We start from the raw sequence: 15,240 nt of genomic DNA on the forward strand, positions 1-15,240 counted from the left end.
GTGCGGGGTCTGTCACTCTCTACCTGTCCCCCATGAATAGTGCGGGGTCCATGACTGTCCACCTGCCTTTCAGCAAGCAAACTGCACTATTCTGCCGTTTCTCCATACACTGACTTTCGTTTTGTTTTTATCTGCGGGTTGCGCTCTCCTCCTCAGGATGGCAGCTGTATTACGCAGTGACTCCCGGCGCAGCTTGTTGTTATGTCTGGATAGATGCACCCAGCGTCGGACTGGAACACCTTGGGCCCATCAGGGAAAATCATTCTTGGGGCCCACTATGTAGCTACATAGAAAGAAATGCAAGACCACCAACTGAGTGGTAAAACGTGCTACTATCAGGGTATAATATAAGGTAGTACACATCTTAATTATGTAGCAGGAGTTGCATCATGCACCTTACTGCCAGCGCTGACTGTAGTGAGATTGTGTGAGACGGAATTCACTCGGTTTTATGCGAGTTTTCCAAAACAAAACATTGTTTTTATTTTGCAGTAACTGCAGCATCATAAAGTGGTGACGTCACATGTACATACAGTGTAATGCTATCTATAGGAACGCCTGCCAGGCAATATCACACTACAGAGACCGATGAACTGTAAGCAGTCAGGGCAGGATTCCTCCTCCCCACACTCCCACATCAGCCATTGCACGGGGCAGGCAGGCGCTCTATCAGCTGCTGCTTCCCAGTTCTCCACTACGATTATAACTTGTCAGGCTGCAGACATAGACACCACTGTGTAAACTGGAAATTGTACGTTGTCCTTGTTGTAATAAAGTTGACTGAAAAAAAAAATTGAATCAACTTTATTGTCCACCAAAAGAGAAACAAGGAGCATTCTGGGAACAACTGAGGTGACAGGAAGGTGAGAGGTGTTTATATATGGAGATGAGCTCGCGCTGCCTGCAGAGTTAACCCCCGCACTGCCGGGGCGGCCATTAGACCCGTGGGACCGGCTACACTGAGGGTCTGTCCCCGCATACCTTATACTGGGGGTCCTCACGCACGGCTCTATATAACCTGCAGTCTGGAGCAGTTACTGTTATCCCTTCTACATAGAGAATAACAGGAGCAGACACTATGCACAGGGATACACAGGAGGGGATATGGAGGCGTATGTGGGGATCATGGGGTCCCATAGCAAGAGTCCGGAGTGGGATTACCCCCCCAAAATATAGCTATATGGCGAGGTCACAGAAGAGTACTCCTCAAGGTTTAAAGGGGTTGTCCACTACTGAGTCACTTCTCAATCCCTCTGTTTCCCCTCTTAAAGTGACGACACTTAGGCCGGGGTCACATTAGCGTATGGCATCTGAAGCGATATACTAATGACCCTCGGCTCCAGCTCTGCTGCCAGCGTGATCTGAGTGTCAGTGTTCTGTGCTCCGATCCCTCGCAGGAGAGCATCACAGCACTGGTGCGGAGGAGACAGAGAAAGTATTTTCTCCATTGCCCGTATGTGTGGTAATCGCACTACACTCAGGTGACATCCGAGTGCAGCGCTATGCTTCACTTGCACCCATAGACTCTTACGGGAGCGTGCAGTCCGGTTCTCTGATGCATCCGCAGCATTCTGCCCTTGTTCTCTCATTCTGAATCAGCAAGAGAAAGTAACGGCAGATCTGAGCTGCCCTATAGAATAACATTGGTCCCAGTGTTATGTGATGTTTTATCACGTAGTACTCCGCCGTGTTATATGCTCGTGTGAGCGAGCCCTTATACTACCCTCGGGTGTCGGCACTGTCTCACCCATCCCTCTTGGGATGTCACACAATCCGTGTGAACAATCAGCGCTGGCTTCACTGGCCATTGTGGGTGCTATGCCCCTAAGGTGCTTCCTATACATGGACATGGAGTTTGACAGGAGGAGGATTTCATGTCATCTGTTGGAGCATTCAGGCAGTTGAAAGTTATGCACTCTGTTTTCACATCCAGAATGCTCAAGATAATAAAAAATAATAATCTTTATTTTTATATAGCGCTAACAGATACCGCGGCGCTTTACATACATTATAATCACTGTCCCCAATGGGGCTCACAATCTAAATGTGTTGCCATGTATGTTTTATTGTAGGTATTGGGCCATACTGTATATAACTTGTATATTCAACCTTTGTTGTACATACAGTGGGAAAAAAAGTATTTAGTCAGTCAGCAATAGTGCAAGTTCCACCACTTAAAAAGATGAGAGGCGTCTGTAATTTACATCATAGGTAGACCTCAACTATGGGAGACAAACTGAGAAAAAAAAATCCAGAAAATCACATTGTCTGTTTTTTTTTCATTTTATTTGCATATTATGGTGGAAAATAAGTATTTGGTCAGAAACAAGCAATCAAGATTTCTGGCTCTCACAGACCTGTAACTTCTTCTTTAAGAGTCTCCTATTTCCTCAACTCATTACCTGTAGTAATGGCACCTGTTTAAACTTGTTATCAGTATAAAAAGACACCTGTGCACACCCTCAAACAGTCTGACTCCAAACTCCACTATGGTGAAGACCAAAGAGCTGTCAAAGGACACCAGAAACAAAATTGTAGCCCTGCACCAGGCTGGGAAGACTGAATATGCAATAGCCAACCAGCTTGGAGTGAAGAAATCAACTGTGGGAGCAATAATTAGAAAATGGAAGACATACAAGACCACTGATAATCTCCCTCGATCTGGTGCTCCACGCAAAATCCCACCCCGTGGGGTCAGAATGATCACAAGAACGGTGAGCAAAAATCCCAGAACCACGCGGGGGGACCTAGTGAATGAACTGCAGAGAGCTGGGACCAATGTAACAAGGCCTACCATAAGTAACACACTACGCCACCATGGACTCAGATCCTGCAGTGCCAGACGTGTCCCACTGCTTAAGCCTGTACATGTCCGGGCCCGTCTGAAGTTTGCTAGAGAGCATTTGGATGATCCAGAGGAGTTTTGGGAGAATGTCCTATGGTCTGATGAAACCAAACTGGAACTGTTTGGTAGAAACACAACTTGTCGTGTTTGGAGGAAAAAGAATACTGAGTTGCATCCATCAAACACCATACCTACTGTAAAGCATGGTGGTGGAAACATCATGCTTTGGGGCTGTTTCTCTGCAAAGGGGCCAGGACGACTGATCCGGGTGCATGAAAGAATGAATGGGGCCATGTATCGTGAGATTTTGAGTGCAAACCTCCTTCCATCAGCAAGGGCATTGAAGATGAAACGTGGCTGGGTCTTTCAACATGACAATGATCCAAAGCACACCGCCAGGGCAACAAAGGAGTGGCTTCGTAAGAAGCATTTCAAGGTCCTGGAGTGGCCTAGCCAGTCTCCAGATCTCAACCCTATAGAAAACCTTTGGAGGGAGTTGAAAGTCCGTGTTGCCAAGCGAAAAGCCAAAAACATCACTGCTCTAGAGGAGATCTGCATGGAGGAATGGGCCAACATACCAACAACAGTGTGTTGCAACCTTGTGAAGACTTACAGAAAACGTTTGACCTCTGTCATTGCCAACAAAGGATATATCACAAAGTATTGAGATGAAATTTTGTTTCTGACCAAATACTTATTTTCCACCATAATATGCAAATAAAATGAAAAAAAAACAGACAATGTGATTTTCTGGATTTTTTTTTCTCAGTTTGTCTCCCATAGTTGAGGTCTACCTATGATGTAAATTACAGACGCCTCTCATCTTTTTAAGTGGTGGAACTTGCACTATTGCTGACTGACTAAATACTTTTTTTCCCCACTGTATATGTTTGTATATATTTATATTCATACTTTTTAACATAGAAATGGCAAGACTAAGAAGGAAAAGTCATGGAATTATGGAAATCACAGGCTAATATACACAGTAATGATCTTAAAATGAGGAAAAAATGGACTGCGGTGTGCTCCATGGGAGACAAGTCTGGAGATGCTGCAGGCCGCGGTAGCATTTTTTAGGCGACTCAGACTGCTCACAGTAGAACGAGCAACATGCAGTGTGACGTTGTAGAGTAGTGTCACCCACAACACAATTCATGAATTATGACCTTTGTGAGGTTCCCTCGTGAAGACCTCTTCATGGCGTTGCCCATATGGACTCTTAAGATCTGAAGAATGGCTCGTTATGATCCCTTCTATACCATAAGCGAAATTAGACATCACATAACAAGCCTAAGGCTGGAGTCACACACAACCAATAAAAAATCGGTCAGATTTTAACGGTACGAAATCGCACAAAGGTTTCTTGGCCAGATATCCGTCTGTCATCCCATTTTCCGGCGACGAACCGATTTTATTCGCATCTAGGCATCAAATTGATATCCAATGCCAATGCCTGATGCTCTATCCTGTAGACCTGGAAAAGTCTTGCGATTTTAATCGCAAGTCACATGTGTGGTGCGTTTTCCATGCGATTTTTTTATCGCATCCATAGACTTGCATTGTCGAATCCGATCCGAAAATCGGTGACAATCGCAGCATGCTGCGATTGTCTCGGTCCGACGATCGGATGCGATAAAAAAATCGCATGATGTGAGCTGCCCCATAGAATAAAATGGGTTCGAATGCAATGCGATTTTTTATCGCATTGCATTCGACCGTTTTTATCGCTAGTGTGACTCCGGCCTTAGACATCAAATAGTGCATACACAAACCATCAGAGGCTATCGGCACAACATTGGACTGCGAGTCAGAAGTCCAGCTATAGGCGGTCCATGATATACATATATACTCCTCAGGATTGAAAGTTCAACATCAGTAAGGAAAACGTGTGGAAACATGGAAATCATTGATATCTGTGTAAGGACTCGTTCACACAATGATATTTTCGGGCCAAGTGCTGTCCATAAAAATAAGGACTGCACTGAAAACAATGATATTCATTGAGGCAGTGCAGAAGAGCGATTTGTTTTTTTCTAGCCTAATCTGTGTGTCGAAAAATCATAGCCGTAAATCGGAGGAGACTCGCTCAATCAGGTCTACGGGTACGCTAAAAAAAATCAGATCCCATACATATAGAATCTGATTTTTACGGATGTTCTGTTACATAAGAAACTATAAATGATCATCTTAAAACAGATCGCATATGGGTGGCAAGGGAGGAAATCGTTTGAGTTCTCTTGATGAAACTCTGACATCTTTTATATGTCGGTGTGAACATGGACTAATTGCTTCTATTTCTGCACGTGGCGCTCAGAATCAATATGGAATAAATAGAGATATTTAAAAGGTTGCTTCCATTTCTTCCTCCCGACGGCTATCCATCCTGTGATCGCCGTACCTCCAGGGCTTTCCCTTCTTGGTGCTGCAGTCCCAATGTCCATGAATGTATATATACTCCATACAATGTTTGCTTCTTGTACATGTACTGTGAGATTACAGAAGTGCAGCTTTTGTCTATATCAAAGCAAAACTGCCGCTTTTTGTTTCTGTTTTAGCACTGCTTAGATAATGAAGTGGTTTTTGTTTGCTATGGGTATTTCCTTTCTTACATCACTTTTCTTCTTCAGTGAAGATCTAAACTTTTTGTGATTTTTTGTTTTCGCTTTTGTAGGGAAATCTTCCAGGACCATATTCTTCTGCATCCTGCTGTAATAATGATATGACCAAGACATCATCTGGGAGCACTGAAGTCATCCAATCTGTTAGATTATAGATTGTAAGGGTTTCCAGGTATGCAATCTTTGCATATTATATTATCCCAAATTCACACCCAAAACAAAGTCTTTTAGGGCAGTTTCACACGTCCAGATAATTCTGGTACTGGAGTTATCCGTGTCCGTATGCCATCCGTGTGACATCCGTGTGCTATCCGTATGTCCGTGTGTGCCATCTGTCTGCTGTCCGTGTGCTGTCTGTATGCTGTCCATGTCCGTGTTTTTGAAAAATTATTTTCAATGTTAACCCTTTGACTTTTAAAAACGCACACAGATCGCACACGGACAGCACATGGACAGCATCCGTGTGCGGTACGTGTTTACACGGACCCATTGACTTGTATGGGTCCGTGTGATCCGTGCTGTTGCACAAAAACGGACAAGTCAGCGTGTTTTGCACACGGACACACGGTCCGTGAAAACACGCTGACATCTGCATAGACACATTAATTTGAATGTGTCTACGTATGTCAGTGTCTCCGGTACGTGAGAAAACTGTCACTACACGTACCGGAGCCACTGACGTGTGAAACTGCCCTTAGTGCTAGTAAAATAATGAAGTTAATTTTTGGAGTTGGTTGTAACTACTAGATCACAATACCAAATCCACTGAATTTCAGTCATATTTAGATTGGTGAAGTTATAATAGTTGGTTAGAGGCCTTGTTTTATGCTGCGATGATGTGCTGACAATGGTCCCGATATCCTGCATACCTTTATAAAGTCTTCTATATTTTTTTTCTATAGAGTGAAAGGAAACATGTCACCAGTTTTTTCCTGCCCCGTCTGATAGCAGCATAATGTAGGGACAAAGACCCTGATTTCAGTCAATTACTGGGCTGCTTGCTGCAGTTTTGATACAATCACTGTTTTCTCTGCTGAATATCTACCAGTTCTCTGGTATAACCTCGCCCACACCACTGATTGGCAGCTTTCTGTATACACTGTGCATAGGCAGAAAGCTACCAATCAGTGGTGGGGGTGGGGTTACACAGAGCTCATGAATAAGGAGGACTACCTGGCAGCGGGTTTACTAGTCCTCTAGTGATTATCTGCTGATAAAACAGTGATTTTATCAAAGCTACAGCAAGCAGCCCAGTAAGTGACACATTGCTGGAATCAGAGTCTCTGCCTCTATAGCATGCTGCTCTCATATTAGGTGGTAAAAACTTGGTGACAGATTACCTTTACACATCAATTGATTTTCTTTGCAATACAAGAACTTGTAGATAAATGGCCCAATATCACTTTACACATTTTTGCATTAGAAATGATCAGAAAGCTTATAGTTGGTCTATTACGTTTTTGAAAGCATGACAACAGCTAGCAGGTTCTTACTGCTCCTGTCCCAGCCAGTTTCCCTGGGAGATTCAAAACAGTATGGCTGCCTAACCCCTAAATGACCACCAATACATCTTTCTACTGACCTGCAATATATATATAATATATATATATAAGAGAATAGCATCCTCCGACAGGTGACAATCCAGCAGCTGTCGGCTGTGCACTATAGCTGACAACTTGCTGCATCAGCCGTGATCAGTGTTGGCACCCACCATGGCCTTTTAACTCCTTAGATGCTGCTGTCAATAGTGACTACAGTATCTAAATGGTTAACAGCGTGGGGGCTCCCTCTTCAACCCCATTGGCACCCTGAGATCTTGATCATGTGGTCCTGATGTTTGTCATGGCAGTTCATGGCCAAATAACGGTCCTAAAGTTTACTGACTATAGCGGCTTGTTCCGAAGTTAGCAACATTTAGGTGGTAAAAATCAACTTTTTAATTCCTGTCATGCCACTTTTCATTAGTTTCTGAAAAGCCCCTGAAGGGTTAATAAACTACCTGAAGGCAATTTTGCATATGTTGAAAGGTGCATTTTTTAAAATGGTATCACTTTTGGGGGTTTCCAATAATTAGGACACTCAAAGTAATTTAAAAACTGACCAAGTCCCTAAAAAAAAGAAGGTTTTGTAAATGTCCTTGAAAAAAAATGAAAAATGACTTCTATATTATTAAACCTTCTAAAATGCTAACAAAATAAAGCAACATTTCCAAAATAGTGTTGATGTAAAGCAGACATGAGGGAAATGTTATTTATTAATGTTTTTGTGTGATACGACTGTCTGGATTAAAGGGATAATCATTCAAAGTTAGAAAATTGCTATTTTTTCTAAAAAAAAAGTAAAATATTTGATATTTTTATAACTAAATGTAAAACATATCAACTTAACTTTACCATTAACATAAAGTATAATGTGTCACCAAAAAACAGTCTGAAAATCAATGGGATAATGTTGAAGCGTTCCAGGGTTATTGCTACTTAAAGTGACACTGGTCAGATTTAAAAAAATTGGTCTGGTAAGTTTAAGAATCTTGGCAAAGAGGCAGGTAAAAAAAATCATAGTGTCGCCGTGCCCAACTCCATGATGAGCCGTTCTGAGATGGATGTTCTTCCATTATAAAAATGGAATGTTTTGTTTTATGTTTCAGCAGCTCAGGGAGCTAGAATTCCCCACAGCTTCTGTGGAATCAGACTATTTACTTCATAGTTTATTGTATGGTCACAGTATTAAGTATGTCTCGCCTCAATACCCGGCACACGGGATCGAAATGTGCGGTTGCATGTATTTCTATGCAGCTGAACGCTCCGGTCCGAACCGCCGGCGGTGTGCCTGGTATTGAAGCGAGAGATTTGCGCGAGTTTCTTGCATTGCAGTTGCAAGTGTGACCCCGGCCTTAGGTGTCCCATTATGGTGCTGTGTACCACAATACTAAAGATATGTTTAGACAACCCGATTGCAGCTGTTAAATGACCGGCAAATGGCTAAGTGTATAAACAGGCTGACCGCACTTCCATGTGCACAAAATCATCATTAATACGATCATTCTGTGTGCATAGATCCTCGGGTTTCCTCAGGACAATCTGCTGCCGACAACGATTAATTTTAATCCACCTTAACGAGGACGATAATAAGCGAAAAACTCCTTCAGGATTATCGGTCTGTGTGAATGGGCCCCAAGAAAAAGAACTTCCTCTGTGGTAATGAATATCAAGACAGTAATTATGGCAAACAACAAACATTTGGTTATTAATTTTAATTTAGTTATCAAAACAGCATCATATAGTGAAAGAGCTAGGGAAAAGGCACAGAAAAGAGGAGTTCTAAGAAAAAGTGCTCCATGAGAATTATCCAGTATGTTGTGTTATATTACATTTATTATCTCTTTATCCGGACATGATGAGATACAGACAGAAAACTATTATAGATATTCCAGCATAGAAAAGCAAAACTTGTGGTTTACTATAGACAGAATCTTTATGTACAAGACACAGATGGATCTTAGGAATATATTTATTCGTTTTTTTCCTCCTTGTTGTCATATTGGCCTGTAGAGATGAATATAGGTAGATGTGAGGGGTATAGTGGTGCGTACAGACAGCCTAGGAGGGGCTCTGCCAGTTATATGGATAACTGTGGGGCAGTTCAGTGCCAGCCGCTCAGTCCTGTCTGGGCCTGCCCTACAATACCTGTGAAGCTGATTGTAATCCCTTCATTGTTAAAGGTCACAAGTAATTCTGGTTTAAAGGGAACCTGTCGCGTCATTTTGCACAGTGGACTGCCCCCATTGCTGTATAAGTAACGCAATGTGCAATGCTAACGTGTCTGTAAGATAAACACCCTGGTGTATAAAAAATGCACTTTTAATCTTTCATCACCTTCTATGTATATCCCTGCCTTCCAGTCATGTGGGAGAGGCTGGATATCGGGTCAGTTATGCTCTTATGGTTAATAATGGTGCCCACTGCAGTTTGATGGCCTGCACTGCTCGATGTCCTTAAGCATTGCTAGGAAATCCCGTTCCTGTGCGCTGACGGCCAGCTCCTGCGCATGTGCATTGAGGCTGGCTCTGTGTCCCCAGCTTCATTTTCAATCTGCACATGCCCTGGAAACTGCAGCAGCTTCTGGAGCATGCACAGATAGAAAATGAATCTAGGGTTGTTCACCTGCCATCAGTATGTATGCCCATGGATCTGGGTGTCAGCACGTGGCGTGATGGCAGTGCAATCAAAGCTACTGTATCAACAAATGCATTGGAAGCCACTGCAGATCGGGGGAGCGTGACTGAACCGATATCCAGCGCCACCCTTGCAGACACATCAGGCATGCACATTACATGACCTCTATGGCAATGGGGGCTATTTAGTAGAGCAAAATTATGTGACTTCTTCCAATTAAACCCCTTAATTTCTTTAGGCCATTAGGTATTGATAAATGTAGAGTAATGCACCTAGGACGGAGTAATCCTATTGTTGTATGTACATTAAATGAGAGTGTACTCAGGACTACAGAACAAGAGAAGGACCTGGGTATTCTGGTTACAAGTAAGCTGAGCAGCAGTGCTCAATGTCAAGCAGCAGCGGCAAAGGCAAACAAGATTTTAGGATGTATAAAAAGAAAGATAAAATCTCTCGATCCCAAAGTATTATTACCCGTTTATAAATCACTGGTGAGGCCACATCTAGAATATGGGATTCAGTTTTGGGCTCCACATTTTAGAAAGGATATTCAGAAATTAGAATCACTTCAAAGTCGGGCAACTGGATTATTACAAGGGATGGAAGGCCTCTCATATGAGGAGAGGTTGGAAAGGGTGGGCTTGCTTAACATAGGCAAAAGATGCCTCAGAGAAGATCTCATATGTATAAACAGGGGTGGACCTACCGCCCGTGCATTGAACGGGGGTCCCAGGGGAGAGGGGGCCCCTCCAGCCTCCAGCACTGCATGCAGGGGCGCAGCTATAATGATTTGAGTTGAGCCAGCTGCTCAAGCGGCAGGCAGCAGGGGGCCGCGGCATTATGCGCTGCTCTATCGCAGCACCTACAATTTAGCCTCTTCTGCACGCTGGTGTTGCGGTAGTGCAAGAGGCTTGTTGTAATTGATGAAGTCACAGGAGGGAAGGAGTCAGGGCCCCCTGATCATGTGACCCCTGACTCCTCCCCTCCTGTGACCTCATCACAGGTCCTGTGCACAGCCCTAGCCCTTGCTTTACGCAGGACTCTGCTGTGCTGGTTGTCATCGTGCTGGATGAGGGGAAGTAAGTTTATGTGTGGGGTCAGGGGAGTTTACAGGTGGATGTAGCAGAGCTGTGTGTGTGTACGAGGTGTACGGAGCGGAGCCGTGTGTGTGCGAGGTATAAGGAGCAGAGCCGTGTGTGTGCGAGGTGTACGGAGCGGAGCCGTGTGTGTACGAGGTGTACGGAGCGGAGCCGTGTGTGTGTACGAGGTGTACGGAGCTGAGCCGTGTGTGTACATGGTGTACGTAGCAGAGCCGCGTGTGTGTGAGGTGTACGTAGCGGAGCCATGTGTGTGAGGTGTACGGAGCGGAGCCGTGTGTGTACGACGTGCATGGAGCGGAGCCGCGCGTGTACGACGTGTACGGAGCTGAGCCGTGTGTGTATGGAGCAGAGCCACACTTGTGCGAGGTGTACAGAGCAAAGCCTCGCGTGTGTACGAGGTGTACGGTGCGGAGCCGCACGTGTACGAGGTGTACGGAGTGGAGCCGCACGTGTACGAGGTGTACGGAGTGGAGCCGCACGTGTACGAGGTGTACGGAGTGGAGCCGCACGTGTACAAGGTGTACGAAGCGGAGCCACACGTGTACGAGGTGTACGAAGCAGAGCCGCACGTGTACGAGGTGTACAGAGCGGAGCCGCACGTGTACGAGGTGTACAGAGCGGAGCCGCACGTGTACGAGGTGTACGGTGCAGAGCCGCACGTGTACAAGGTGTACGAAGCGGAGCCGCACATGTACGAGGTGTACAGAGCGGAGCCGCACGTGTATGAGGTGTACAGAGCAGAGCCGCATGTGTATGAGGTGTACGGAGCAGAGCTGCACGTGTACGAGGTGTACGAAGCAGAGCCGCACTTGTATGAGGTGTACGGAGATGTGTACGGAGCGGAGCTGTGTGTGTACGAGGTGTACGGAGTGGAGCCGTGTGTGTACGGAGCGGAGCCGCGTGTGTGCGAGGTGTACAGAGTGGAACTGCATGTGTACAAGATGTATGGAGCAAAGCCGCAAGTGTACAAGGCTTACGGAGCGGAGCCACGTGTGTACAAGGTGTACGGAGCAGAGCTGCATGTGTACGAGTTTTACGGAGTGGAGCCATGTGTGTACTGAGTGGAGCCGTGTGTGTGCGAGGTGTACAGAGCGGAGCCGTGTGTGCATGAGGCATAAAAAGCGGAACTGTGTGTGGTGTGTGGGGCCATACGTGTACAAAGTGTATAGTGGGGAGCATTCATACCTCCCAGCGGGACAGTCCCGATTTTGAGAGAGAGTCTGCCTCACTGCCCCGGCTGGAGCTTACTTTTCCCGCGGACACAGGAGCCCTGAGGAGCACTTTAAAATTCGCACGTGACGTTCCACCGGAAGTGACGTGCTGGAAGCTGACCGGAAATGAGGTAATTTCGGGACGAGGTTGTGACGGAACCATGGAGGCACTTCAGGGAATGCTTCAGATCCATCATCGTGTCCTCCTCCAACACTGCGGACAGTGTCCTTTGACAGATTGTGTTCTTGATGCTTTACGCTATAGTGAAGACTCTTACTTACCATATATATATATATATAATAAATGCCCTAAGCAGCTTCCGGTTGTAACAACTTCCGTCCAGTTGTAACCGGTGACGTCACCGCACACCTCTTTCCATGTTAACCCTCAACACACACTCCTCAACACACACTCCTCTCACCTTTCACCATCTCCACTCACGTCCACTCACTCTTTCACTCCACATACGACCCTTTCTCTCACTCCGTCTCTCATACTCACGCCGTCATAGCCGCTGATCCACGATCCCCGACATCTTCCACCGGCGCCATCCAGGATCCAGACGTCCTCCACGCCGGCGACATGTTCTTGCGGCGACGCCATTTTGGATCGGCGAAATCCCGCGATAGTCAAGATGGCGTCGCCGCAAGAACATGTCGCCGGCGTGGAGGACGTCGGGATCCAAAATGGCGTCGGCGAAATCTCACGAGATTTCGCCGACGCCATTTTGGATCCCGACGGCATCCACGCCGGCTAAATGTTCCTGCGGCGACGCTATTTTGGATCGGCGAAATCCCGCGATACTCAAGATGGCGTCGCCGCAAGAACATGTCGCCGGCGAGGACGACGTCGGGATCCAAAATGGCGTCGGCGAAAACTCGCGAGATTTCGCCGACGCCATTTTGGATCCTGACGTCGTCCACGCCGGAGACATGTTCTTCCGGCGACGCCATCTTGACTATTGCGGGATTTCATGATACTCAAGATGGCGTCGCCGCAAGAACATGTCGCCGGCGTGGACGTCTGGATCCACGATGGCGCCGGCGGAAGAAGATGTCGGGGATCGTGGAGCAGCGGCGATGACGGCGTGAGTATGAGAGACGGAGTGAGAGAAGGGGTCGTATGTGGAGTGAAAGAGTGAGTGGAGATGGTGAAAGGTGAGAGGAGTGTGTGTGTGTGTGTGTTTTGAGGGTTAACATGGCAAGAGGTGTGATGCTATCGCATCCTCCCGATGCGATAGCATCGGGCCATAATCTAGTATATATATATATATGCGGAAGCTGATAAGTTAAAGCCAGAGATCATTATACTACAGGCCTAAAACACCATTCTGCCTCCATACAGCAGGATTACAGCCAACATTTGCAGACTGGTGAGTGATAACACTGCTTCTTTGCAGTCGCTTATTGTTTATTCACACTGCGGGGCAGGAATCTTGGGCATGTGCAGTAGTTATCTGCACCCGAGATTCCCAGCCCCGCAGTGTGAATAAACCATAAGCGACTGCGGCGCCAGATCTCTGGCCGCCGACGTCATGACAGAGGACGGGCGACGGTAACCAAGAAATAGTACAGCGCAGGCGCCATGATTTGAAAATAAAGATTTGGAGGCGGAGACACAATGCAGGAATACATGAGTGATGGATGTGAGGCGTCGATGTCAGATGTGGAAAGACCTGCCCCCCTGACAAATATCAGGTATGTCTGACCAATTTTAAAAACGATTATTTCTGCAGTGCAAGGTACCCTAAATAAAAGAGCCACCTTGACAATATGCAGCATTAGTGCTGCACAAGGTGGCTCTTTTACTTAAAAACGCCTGCGGGGGGTGCCAGGTTACCTTTAAATTTGTTGCAGTATTCGGGGGGGGGGCCGGGAAGATTTCTTGCACAGGGGCCCTGTGCAGTCTGTGTCCGCCCCTGTGTATAAATATATGTGTGGTCAGTACACAGGACTGGCACATGACTTATTCCTTCCAAAGACCATACTAAGGACCAGGGGGCAATCATTAGAGGTGGAAGAAAGGTGATTCCGGCAGTTAAATAGGAAAGAGTTCTTTATAGTTAGAGCAGTCAGACTGTGGAATGCTGACCACAAGAGGTAGTAATGGTAGACAGTATAACAGCTTTTAAAAGAGGGCTGGATGATTTTCTCTATACACATAACATTGTGGGTTATAATTAAATTAGTGACAAAATGTACAATTGGTGAAGAAATGTTGAACCTGATGGACCTAGGTCTTTAAACAACCTGTGTAACCATGTATGTTAGCACTCACCGCTTCACTAGATCACCAGGGGTTTGGATATTACCAATATTAACTGCCTTAGACCACTAGAGATGTTACCATTGATCAGTGCACTGTCCTAGAGTAATATGGTGTTTGCCATGGACTCAGTACTTTTAGACCATCGGCTGAACATTTCCACCAGTGACCATGAGAGGTACAGCACTGTACAGCTGTAAGATGTAATGGCAATTGGAAACCACTTTACAAAAAAAATTGTGGGAATTTAATAATTTGCTGTGACAGTAGAGCTTAAAGAGTTATTCCCTTCGTCAATGAGTATTGTCGGGTATTGCTTGTAAAAAGAACCGATTTTGGAATTTACTATTGACATTTTCAATCTTTCTTGAGATATTAACACCTCTCTTGGCTTTCATTTAGAAGATAGATAGCAGCTAGCAGAACATATGCAGCATTGGCTTTCTTTTTTCTATTAAGCTTATAAACACTGTCTTGAAGCTGGCCAGGATCACTGGAGTGCACCGTTACCTCTTAAAATTGGCCGGCTTTGGTGCAGTTCTTACAAGCTAGGCGGTCTCCAAAACTAAAGAAAAGGGTTAATATCTCAAGACTGCAAATTTTAGAAAGCAGAAAATTGCACATGTGCTTTGTTTTTCAAGCGCTATTCTACAATATCTATGCATGAAGATGGGAAAGACCCTTTAACCTTGCAATGGTGTAACCAAGGGGTAGCAGTGGCCAAGTAAAAGGACATTATTAACATGAATAGCAAGAGTTGGGTAAGACCCCCTGGTACTTAAAAAAAACAATGTTACTTCATGCCATATTATTTTGATTACCAAACTTTGCTCAAATCTTTTTGGCACCCTAAAAGGGTAGTCCAGCATTAGGCTACAAGTCTGCAGTCACGCTATGTGCGAGACAGCACATGTCTAGTCTGCATGTGACAGCATGCATGGAAATGCATCGGGAGATCCTCACAGCACGCAGTGAAGATACACAAGGAGTCACATAGAGTGGCTGCAGACTTGTACGGCCGGACC

At 45.5% G+C, this 15,240-nt stretch overlaps 1 protein-coding gene across 3 annotated transcripts in view; it reads left to right on the plus strand.

Moving 5' to 3' along the window:
* The first annotated feature begins 791 nt into the window (after positions 1-791).
* The window catches only part of AGL (amylo-alpha-1,6-glucosidase and 4-alpha-glucanotransferase), a 114,790-nt gene continuing 100,341 nt past the window's right edge, over positions 792-15,240 (plus strand). For 2 of the 3 annotated variants that reach the window (XM_073571628.1, XM_073571625.1), the window contains exons 1-2: positions 792-863; positions 5,517-5,635. The gene's annotated coding sequence lies outside the window, so the exon portion shown is untranslated. Of the gene's footprint in view, positions 864-5,516; positions 5,636-8,519; positions 8,661-15,240 lie in introns of all 3 variants that reach the window. The other variant, XM_073571627.1, reaches the window with a different exon arrangement.

The sequence above is a fragment of the Dendrobates tinctorius genome, unplaced genomic scaffold (genome assembly GCF_039654945.1).
Source record: "Dendrobates tinctorius isolate UK_male_01 unplaced genomic scaffold, ASM3965494v1 ptg000029l, whole genome shotgun sequence".
NCBI lineage: Eukaryota > Metazoa > Chordata > Amphibia > Anura > Dendrobatidae > Dendrobates > Dendrobates tinctorius.